At 43.5% G+C, this 9,125-nt stretch overlaps 1 long non-coding RNA gene across 1 annotated transcript; it reads right to left on the bottom strand.

Annotated features, from left to right (window-relative positions):
• Positions 1-583: 583 nt before the first annotated feature.
• LOC134298690 (uncharacterized) lies at positions 584-8,685 on the bottom strand. Its single transcript, XR_010005802.1, has 3 exons — positions 8,372-8,685; positions 5,928-6,101; positions 584-775 (listed from the first exon to the last, which is right to left on the bottom strand). It is a non-coding gene; the product is annotated as an uncharacterized LOC134298690 (long non-coding RNA).
• Between the last annotated feature and the right edge of the window lie 440 nt (positions 8,686-9,125).

Genomic DNA, 9,125 nt, shown 5'->3' with positions numbered 1-9,125 from the left:
ACACAAGAACAATTAATGCAAGCATGGCTTTGATCGCAAACCAAAGTAAACTCTTCTCTGTTGCTGGAGTGGCAGATCTGCTCCGGCTTGCGGTCTGAACTCTCAAACCGTTCTCCAGCACCGAATCCTGTCCCCTCCAGATAGTGCTTCACTTTGGAGAGCTCCTTTGAACTCTCGAACCTCGAATGGATTCGTGGCCCCGTCGGCAATCACACTGCTGGCTGCCTTGGGCTCCGTCAGGAATGTTATCTTCCTCTGAAGAAAGTTCTCTGATTTAATAGCTGGAGGCAAGGATGTTTTTCAAGGGAAGTTTCAGGTTCTCTGTACTTTTAAATAGGCATGAAATGATTTCATATAATTTTGCCAGTAGAGTTTCCTTTAAAAAAATCTACCCACCTGGAGACTTTGTGGATGAGATGAGCTGGGCCTGCAAGAATTAACTTGGTCACACTTTTCCTGCAAATTATTTTGGGTGGGCAAAGCGTCTCTCCTATCTTCAGAAGTTCTCATTATGGCTCTTCCTCCCTTGCAAGGCTTCGAAGAAGGAGGCACGGTGGGCAAGAGACCTTCTGGAGGAGCCTCGATAAATCAAAAGACAAACACAATGTATATTTTATTGAACAAACCAGGCTGTAATGTCTGTCTATTGGTAAATTGCAGAAGGGCTGCTGATCGTGCATTTTGCCTCAAATGCAGGGCAAAGCCTCGGAAACCCAACTGGCCTCCTTTGGCTCCCAGGAGAGTCCTTCTGACCAATGGCTCCTCTTTCTTCATCCTGCAGAGGAAGACAGAGTAGAAGGCATGCTCATCACATTTGCAGATGACATCAAATTTGGGAGGGAGTGCCAATACCTCAGGACAGAGTCAGGCTCCAAAATGACCTTTATAGATGACAGACCTGGGCTTGACCACAATCCATGTAAAAGGAATCAAGGGGTCTTAATAGATGACAAGCTGAACAGGAGTCAATACTATGACGGGGAAGCTAAAAAATCCAATGCAATTGTAGGCTGCATCAAGAGGAGTCTAGTACCCAGGTCAAGGGAAATCAATAGTCTCTTTGATTCTAAAATGAAGTTGGATAAAGCCACATACACAGAAAGGATGGCTGCCAGGAAATAGCTCTGACTACTTGAGATGCATGCTTTTGTTATTAGGGAATGCTATCTAGCATTGCCTCCTGTCTCTGTTACCCAAATCAGCTATCTGACACCAGAAAGTAGTATAAGTTCATTGTCTGGCATGCCATGACACTTTGAAAGCCAGGAAAAACATGACCATGACATGACCTCTGTTATTGAAGGCAATAACAGAGGTTTATTCACCTGGCCAGATGGATGACAGAACAGCTTAATCTCCAGAAAAACTGACATAACATGTAATACAGTGCACATCATTTTTATCTCCTTTGGCAGCTGTTCAGAAGATCCTCTCCCTCCCCTGATTGGTAAGGAGACGTACTTCCTAGAATTCACTTTCTCATTGGCTGAGACTTCCTCCTGACATCACAGCCCGAAGCAGAAAAGAGCTGGGATTAGTGGAATTTAAAAATAAAGGTTTGTTACTGTGCCTTACATTGTCCAGACTGGAAATAATTGGTTTTTAGCAGTAATGGACTTTGGAAGCTTGGAATAAACTCTACACAAAGAGTGAGGCTGGGGAAACCAGAAAGTCAATCAAATGGATGTTCTTGATGAGTCTTGGAGGTTGCTGACAATCAGTCTCTCAGCACTGGAAGAATCTGTGTTGTTTCTCAAGACAGCCACATAAGCACTATATAACATAATATAAATTGTGATATTTGATAACCTTGGGTTGCTGGTCCATTGTACAGCAGGATTGTATATGGCAGTGTAGAAGGGCCCTTAGAATCACAAAAGGAGAGTTCATCAGATGAAGGTGTTAGGGCTTCCTGGGTGTTTACTTCCACAACAGTTTCCCAAATACATTTTACAACAAGTTTCTTCGGGTGCCTGGAATATGTCTATGGTGGTAATAATAATAATAATAATAAAACTTTATTTATACCCCACCACCATCTCCTCGTGGGGACTCGGGGCGGCTTACATGGGGCAGAGGCCCAAACAACACAAGGACAAAAAATAAGCAACATAATACAATCTATATATATAAAAGAGTGATGGCATCATGGCAGCGGACAAAACAACAAAAGTAAACACCCCACAACCTCAAAAATTGACAGCACAACCCCTCATCCATGCCTCTAGGTTGATACAACAAAAAGAAAAGAAAAATAAAGTCCTAATTAGAGGGAGAGGAATAATTGTTTTTATCCAATTGCTGCCAGTTAGAAGGCTAAGCTCCGCTCACTTGGTCTCCTAGCAACCCACTCAGCCCAGGGGACCCTTTACCTTAACTACCACCAATTCCTCAATACTTTATTTCCCATACCACCATACTTCGCCACAGCAACGCGTGGCCGGGCACAGCTAGTCATAATATAAAACAGATAAAACAGTAATGCAATATATCAATTAAAACAACAATACAGGATAAAAAATTACATTAAAAACACATAAAAGGCAAGACCGTAATAAATACAGGATAGATTCTTAAAAACTCTCTGGGGCTGATTAATTAATGACTGTATCTCCGAAAGCCTGCTGAAACATCCAAGTCTTCAGTTGTTTCCTGAAGGAAGATAGACCGGGGGTATCTTCTCAAAAAGCTGGTACCCCAGCTTTTGTGTATATATGTGAGTCTTCTCCCCTATCTGTTTATTAATAAAGCATAAACCTGAATCAAGACTTAAGAGAAGCCTAAAATGTTTTGTCAGTTCAAACCTCTATAAGGGGAATGGGGCCATTGCCTTCTTTGGAAGAGCATTGTCTATGGTCTGCAGGGTTTAATCCTCCCTGGAATGTTTGGGGTCGGGCTGGGGCTGAGACCCAGCTGAGATCTGTTATATATTTATAGTTATTGTTATTAGGGGAGGGAGAGTTGATTTTTGATAATACCTCCAATGCCCATATTTAGAGAGCAGGAAATGATGAGACCAAGCAAAGCCATACCCTCTTATTGGCCAGAAAGATCATGTGATGAAGCTAGTTGATAGAAATAAGTTGTTCTTTTTTAAAAGGCAATTTGTTCCTCCTATATTATTAGGCTAGGCAGAATCAGAATTCCCATTCCCACATGAATGGGAATTCTGATTCTGCTCTTTCTTTCTTTCTTTCTTTCTTTCTTTCTTTCTTTCTTTCTTTCTTTCTTTTTGCTTCTCTGTAAGCCTGAATACACTTTTCTTCTCTTGATCCAATTAACACAGAAGCTAGATGGCCATCTGTCAGAGGTCCTTTGATTGTGCTTTTCCTGCATTAAAAAAAGGGGGTTGGACTAAATAGCCTATGTGGTCTCTTCCAACTCTAGGATTCTATGAACATCTGTATCAGTATTTATCTGTCCTTGAATTCAGAGGCTGTTTTCTCTGGCTGAGGGGTAACACTTTCTCTTCTGCTTTGGTCAGACCTGGAATTCGCCTGCGTCCAGTTTTGGGCAAAGCCACTCAAGAAGCCAACAGAGGAAAGACAAGAGAAAGTGTGGGGGTTTTTTTGTTCCCATTTGGCGCAGACAAAAGCAAACTGTTCCAGCCTCTCCAAACTTGTGCTTTCTTCTTTGCTTATATGTTTTGCCTCTACAAATGTAAACTGGGTCACACATTCCAGTTTTTCTCTGTGAACTACTGGAGAGTATATTGAGACTTACTCTCTGCAAGAACTAAAGGTCTGCACAAATTCCTCCACCGAAGGCAGGGACAGAGACTCAACCCAAAACGCAAGGCAGGCCATTGTAATCCAAATACCACCCTCGGAAAACGGAATAAGCCGCCATGAATACCATCTACTCGAAGAGAAGTTAATATGGTGTAAAATCGACGGCAGATGGTTTAAGAAAACTTAATTTCAAATCCCAGTGCAAATAAGCTTTTGATAAGGTCAAACGAAAGATTAAACGCCTCCAACCAGAGAATCACTTAGGCAATAAAAAGGAAATGCACAGATATCGCATGGGTGACTTAGTAGACCGACCACAAGCTGAACATGGGCTGAGAGTGTGATGTGGCAGCTGGAAAAGCCAATGCGATTCTAGGGTGCATTCAAAGGAGTTTAACATCCAGCGCGTGTAGATAATGGAGTCAGCTAGCTGACTGATGTTCCGGAGTGTAAAACTAGAAGCCATCAATTCAAATGTCAAGGAAGGAGATTCTAGCTTGATTGGAGGAAGATTTTCCGGAGTTGTTCAGCAGTGGAAAGGATGTCTTTGGAGGCTCTCAGAGATCAGAAAACCACATCTCATAGGCATAATAATAATAATAATAATAATAATAATAATAATAATAATAACCGCACTACAAACTAGAGCTGACAGCTTGCAAAACAAAACATTGCATGGAAAGTTCCTTGACAAAATTGAAGGAAAAGCTGATAAGGAGAAGACCTGGCTCTGGCTCACAAATGGAACACTGAAGAAGGAGACAGAAGGCCTGATCCTTGCAGCCCAGGAGCAAGACATCAGGACAAAGGCAATTCAGGCCAAGATCGAAATATCAGCTGATGACGCAAAATGCAGACTGTGCAAGGAAGCCGACGAAACCATGGATCATATCCTCAGCTACTGTAAGAAAATTGCACAGACAGACTACAAACAGAGGCACAACTATGTGGCCCAAATGATTCATTGGAACTTATGCCTCAAGTACCACCTCCCAGCAGTAAAGAACTAGTGGGATCACAAACCTGCAAAAATATTGGAAAATGAGCACGCAAAGATAATGTGGGACTTCCGAATCCAGACTGACAAAGTTCTGGAACACAACACACCAGACACCACAGATGTGGAAAAGAAAAAGATTTGGATCATTGATGTTGCCATACCAGTTAGCAGTCGAATTGACGAAAAAAACAGGAAAAACTCAGCCGCTATCAGGACCTCAAGATCGAACTGCAAAAGCTCTGGCATAAACCAGTACAGGTGGTCCCAGTGGTGATGGGCACACTGGGTGCCGTGCCAAAAGATCTCAGCCGGCATTTGGAAACAATAAACATTGACAAAGTTGCGATCTGTCAGCTGCAAAAGGCCACCCTACTGGGATCTGGACGCATCATCCGAAAATACATCACACAGTCCTAAACGCTTGGGAAGTGTTCAAATTGTGATTTTATGATACGAAATCCAGCATATTTATCTTGTTTGTTGTGTCAATAATAATGATAATAATGTAGGATAACATTTACAGTTTACAAGTGATTGGGTAGGCCTGCTGGAAGAGATCGGTCTTCACTTGGGTCTTGGTTTCCAACTGCTGATTTAGCTGCTGTTAGATCTCTTTAGCAGTAGTTCTTTCCATGGCAGGTGGTTGGACATGATGTCCCTCATCATAGACCCTTCCAAATCTAAAATTCCGTGACTGTTTTCCCTTGAGCTGGGTTTAAGCTGAGAAGTCTCGCCTAGATGCTGAGAGGTTCGTCCAGGGTCTCCATCTGGCCCACCTGGAGCTCAGAGAGTGCCGATGGACCATGGAAGTTGGGACTGGGATCCCTTGCAGACCCAGAAGGGCTCTGGCTTTGGGGAGAGACCCCCTAATGAGTGGGGTGGCCTTTGGGTGCCCGCCGCCCTCCTCGGGGCCCAGGCCTGGCATTGACGGATGAGGCCCGGCGGTGGGCGAGGGAGCGTCCCAGTGACGGATGAGAGCTGCCATCCTCCGACACAAACCCATTTGGCTCCGGGAAATGATGGATGCTAACACTAATTTTAAACACCGGGGCCTGAGTTCCTCCCGACAAGCGCCAGGCTCGGAATTTAGGGCACAGCTGCTGGGTTCAGATAAGGTGCGAAATCTGTCCCCGGCACCGAGTGCTTCTTAATAACGGGGAATTTGCTGATGGATGCGGCTGTCGCTGGGATGTCACCTCCACAGTTGGAGCTTTTCTGCTCCAATGCCATCGATTCGGGTCCCTGGGTGGCTCCCTTGGAAGGCATTACGGAGGAAGAGGAGGAGGAAGAAGAAGCAGAGGCCGGAGAGATGAAGGTGGGACAGGTGTATCTTTGCAGGAACTGCACTCTCCTCCACACCTCAGCAGCTTCTGGAGGACAAAAGGATTGAACATGAATGAGAAAGAGAAAGAAGGTTGACCTCAGGCATTTGGAAAGAGGCCAGCAAAATGAATTACACAAGAATAACACCAAGGATCATCTGTGGAAACCCCATAATGAGATTCGTTGCCAAATCACAAACCCCACATAATTGTGGGGTTGAGGGCAATTCCCAAGGTTATCTGGTTTCAGGTCCAGGCTGTTTGAAGAATTGCATCTCCCTTTATGAGCCCCTTCATTTTGTGTATTGTAATCTGTATTTTATGGATATATGTTTTAAAATGTTTATTCTGCAAAGTGTTTTTAAATATTTATGTGCTTTGATTATGTATTTAGCAATGTTGTAACCCACTTTGAGCCATGAGGAGAGGTGGGGAATAAACAAAAATTTTATTATTATTATTATTGTATGACACAGCAAACAAGATAGATATGCTGGATTTTGTATCACAAAATCACAAGTCGAACACTTCCCAAGTGTCTAGGACTGTGTGATGCATTTTCGGATGATGCGCGCAGATCCCAGCAGGGTGGCCTTTTGCAGTTGGCAGATCGTAATTTTGTCAATGTCTATTGTTTCCAAATGCCGACTGAGATCTTTTGGCACGGCACCTAGTGTGCCCATCACCACCGGGACCACCTGCACTGGTTTCTGCCAGAGTCTTTGAAGTTCAATCTTGAGGTCCTGATAGCGGCTGAGTTTTTCCTGTTGTTTTTCGTCAATGCGACTGTCCCCTGGGATGGCGACATCAATGATCCAAACCTTTTTCTTTTCCACAATTGTGATGTCTGGTGTGTTGTGTTCCAGAACTTTGTCAGTCTGGATTCGGAAGTCCCACAGTATCTTTGTGTGCTCATTTTCCAATACTTTTGCAGGTTTGTGATCCCACCAGTTCTTTCCTGCTGGGAGGTGGTACTTGAGGCATAAGTTCCAATGAATCATTTGGGCCACATAGTTGTGCCTCTGTTTGTAGTCTGTCTGTGCAATTTTCTTACAGCAGCTGAGGAGATGATCAATGGTTTCGTCGGTTTCCTTGCACAGTCTGCATTTTGGGTCAACAGCTGATTTTTCGATCTTGGCCTGGATTGCCTTTGTCCTGATGTCTTGCTCCTGGGCTGCAAGATCAGGCCTTCTGTCTCCTTCTTTGGGGTCCCATTCGTGAGCCAGAGCCAGGTCTTCTCCTTATCAGCTTTTCCTTCAATTTTGTCAAGGAACTTCCCATGCAATGTTTTGTTGTGCCAGCTGTCAGCTCTAGTTTGTAGTGTGGCTTTCTTGTACTGGTTTTTTTGTCTGGTGTGCTTTGAGGAGTTTCTGATTTTTGACCTCAATCAAAGCAGGTTCTTCACTTTGCTTGACATATTCTGCCAGGGAATGTTCTTCTTCTTTGACTGCTTGTTTTACTTGTAAGAGTCCTCTGCCCCCTGATCTTCTATTATTATTATTATTATTATTATTATTATTATTATTATTATTATTATTATTATTATTATTATTATTATTATTATTATTATTATGTGATACACAACAAGGGATCACTTTTCCTGCAGTTTGAAAATGAGTATGCCCCCTTTTCAATGTGCCATTCTTTCACATTTTTAAACATGACTATCTTAACTTTCTCCTCTCCAAGCCAAACATCCCCAACTCTTTCACCCATATTGTTGCCCTGCCAGGTGTCACCTACCCTATGTCTGTGCATTTCATTTTTACTGCCCAAATGTGTGCCTGAATCCTATATCAACATATAAGATAATGTACCTTGACGTATTCTTAGCAGAGACACCAAAACCTGATAGTAAAATGTAAAGAATCCTGATGGAACACCTTCTCGTGATAGCCGTGTTTCAGTATTCTATGGAAGATGAAGCCAGCCTATTTTCTGGTGCTACAATGAAGCTATGAGATCAAACTGCAAGCAAGGAGGTTCCACCTGAATGTTAGGAAGACTTTAAATGGTGGGAAGGACGAGAATGGGGAATTTTAACTCATTGGAGATCTTTTAAATGAATTTGAGTAGACGACTTTCAGGATGATTGTGACAGAATGGGGTTGGACTAGATGCCCTTGGATCACTTCCATCTCTAGAACTCTATGTTGTTCCTGTTCTTCAAATATGGAATGGAATCTCTCAGATGGTGATGATCTTTAAAGTTGGAGGCCGAAGGTTGGGCTAGATGGCCCTTTCAGTCTCTTCTGCCTCTTGGATTTTACAGCACTGCAGTTCTAAGAGAAATCTATTCGCCTCTCTCTCTCACTTACTTTGTCGTGTTTCATTGGAGACCAGTTCTGTGTGCTCACAGCCTTGGGGTGCAATGCATTTGCTTGTGTAAACCAAAGCCCAGGGCCTGGCTTCCCCTCCAGGGCAGATCAAACAGAGGACTGCTTTCCGATTGTGACAAGTCCTTGTACAGATGAACAGATAATGCTGTGCTCACTTGCCCACCCAACCTCCCAGGCAAGCTGCCTTTGTGGCTGTTTCCTAGCATGGAGCTCCAGGCCTCCTCATGACTTTGATACCCCAAAGTGGCTCACATCTCTCTAGTACAGGGGTCCTTAAACCTTTTAAGTGGAGGGCCGATTCACAGTCCCTCAGACTTTTGAGGGGCCGGATTATGATGAAATGGTCCAGAATCAGGATTGTTGTTGTTGTGTGCCTTCAAGTCATTTCAGACTTAAGTCAAGCCTAAGTGTAAAGTTTAGTTCAGAGGCCAGGTAAATGTCCTTGGAGGGCCACATCTGGCCCATGGGCTTTAGTTTGGGGACCCCTGATCTAGATGATCTCATAAGACCATAGGTAAGTAAAGAGAGCTCCAAAAACCATCTAGATGGTCTCATAAGAACATAGGTAAGGAAAGGGGCCCTCAAAGACTATCTAGATGATCTTATAAGGCCACCAGAAGACCATAGATAAGGCAAGGGACCTCAAAGACCATCTCGATGGTTTCATAAGACCATAGGTAAGGAAAGGGGCCACCAAAGGCCATCTAGACAATCTCATAAAACCATAGATAAG

This window comes from Anolis carolinensis, chromosome 4 (assembly GCF_035594765.1).
Source record: "Anolis carolinensis isolate JA03-04 chromosome 4, rAnoCar3.1.pri, whole genome shotgun sequence".
In the NCBI taxonomy this organism is placed as follows: Eukaryota; Metazoa; Chordata; class Lepidosauria; order Squamata; family Dactyloidae; genus Anolis; species Anolis carolinensis.
The sequence above is the reverse complement of the archived record's forward strand: the minus strand, read 5'-3'. Positions and strand labels throughout refer to the sequence as shown.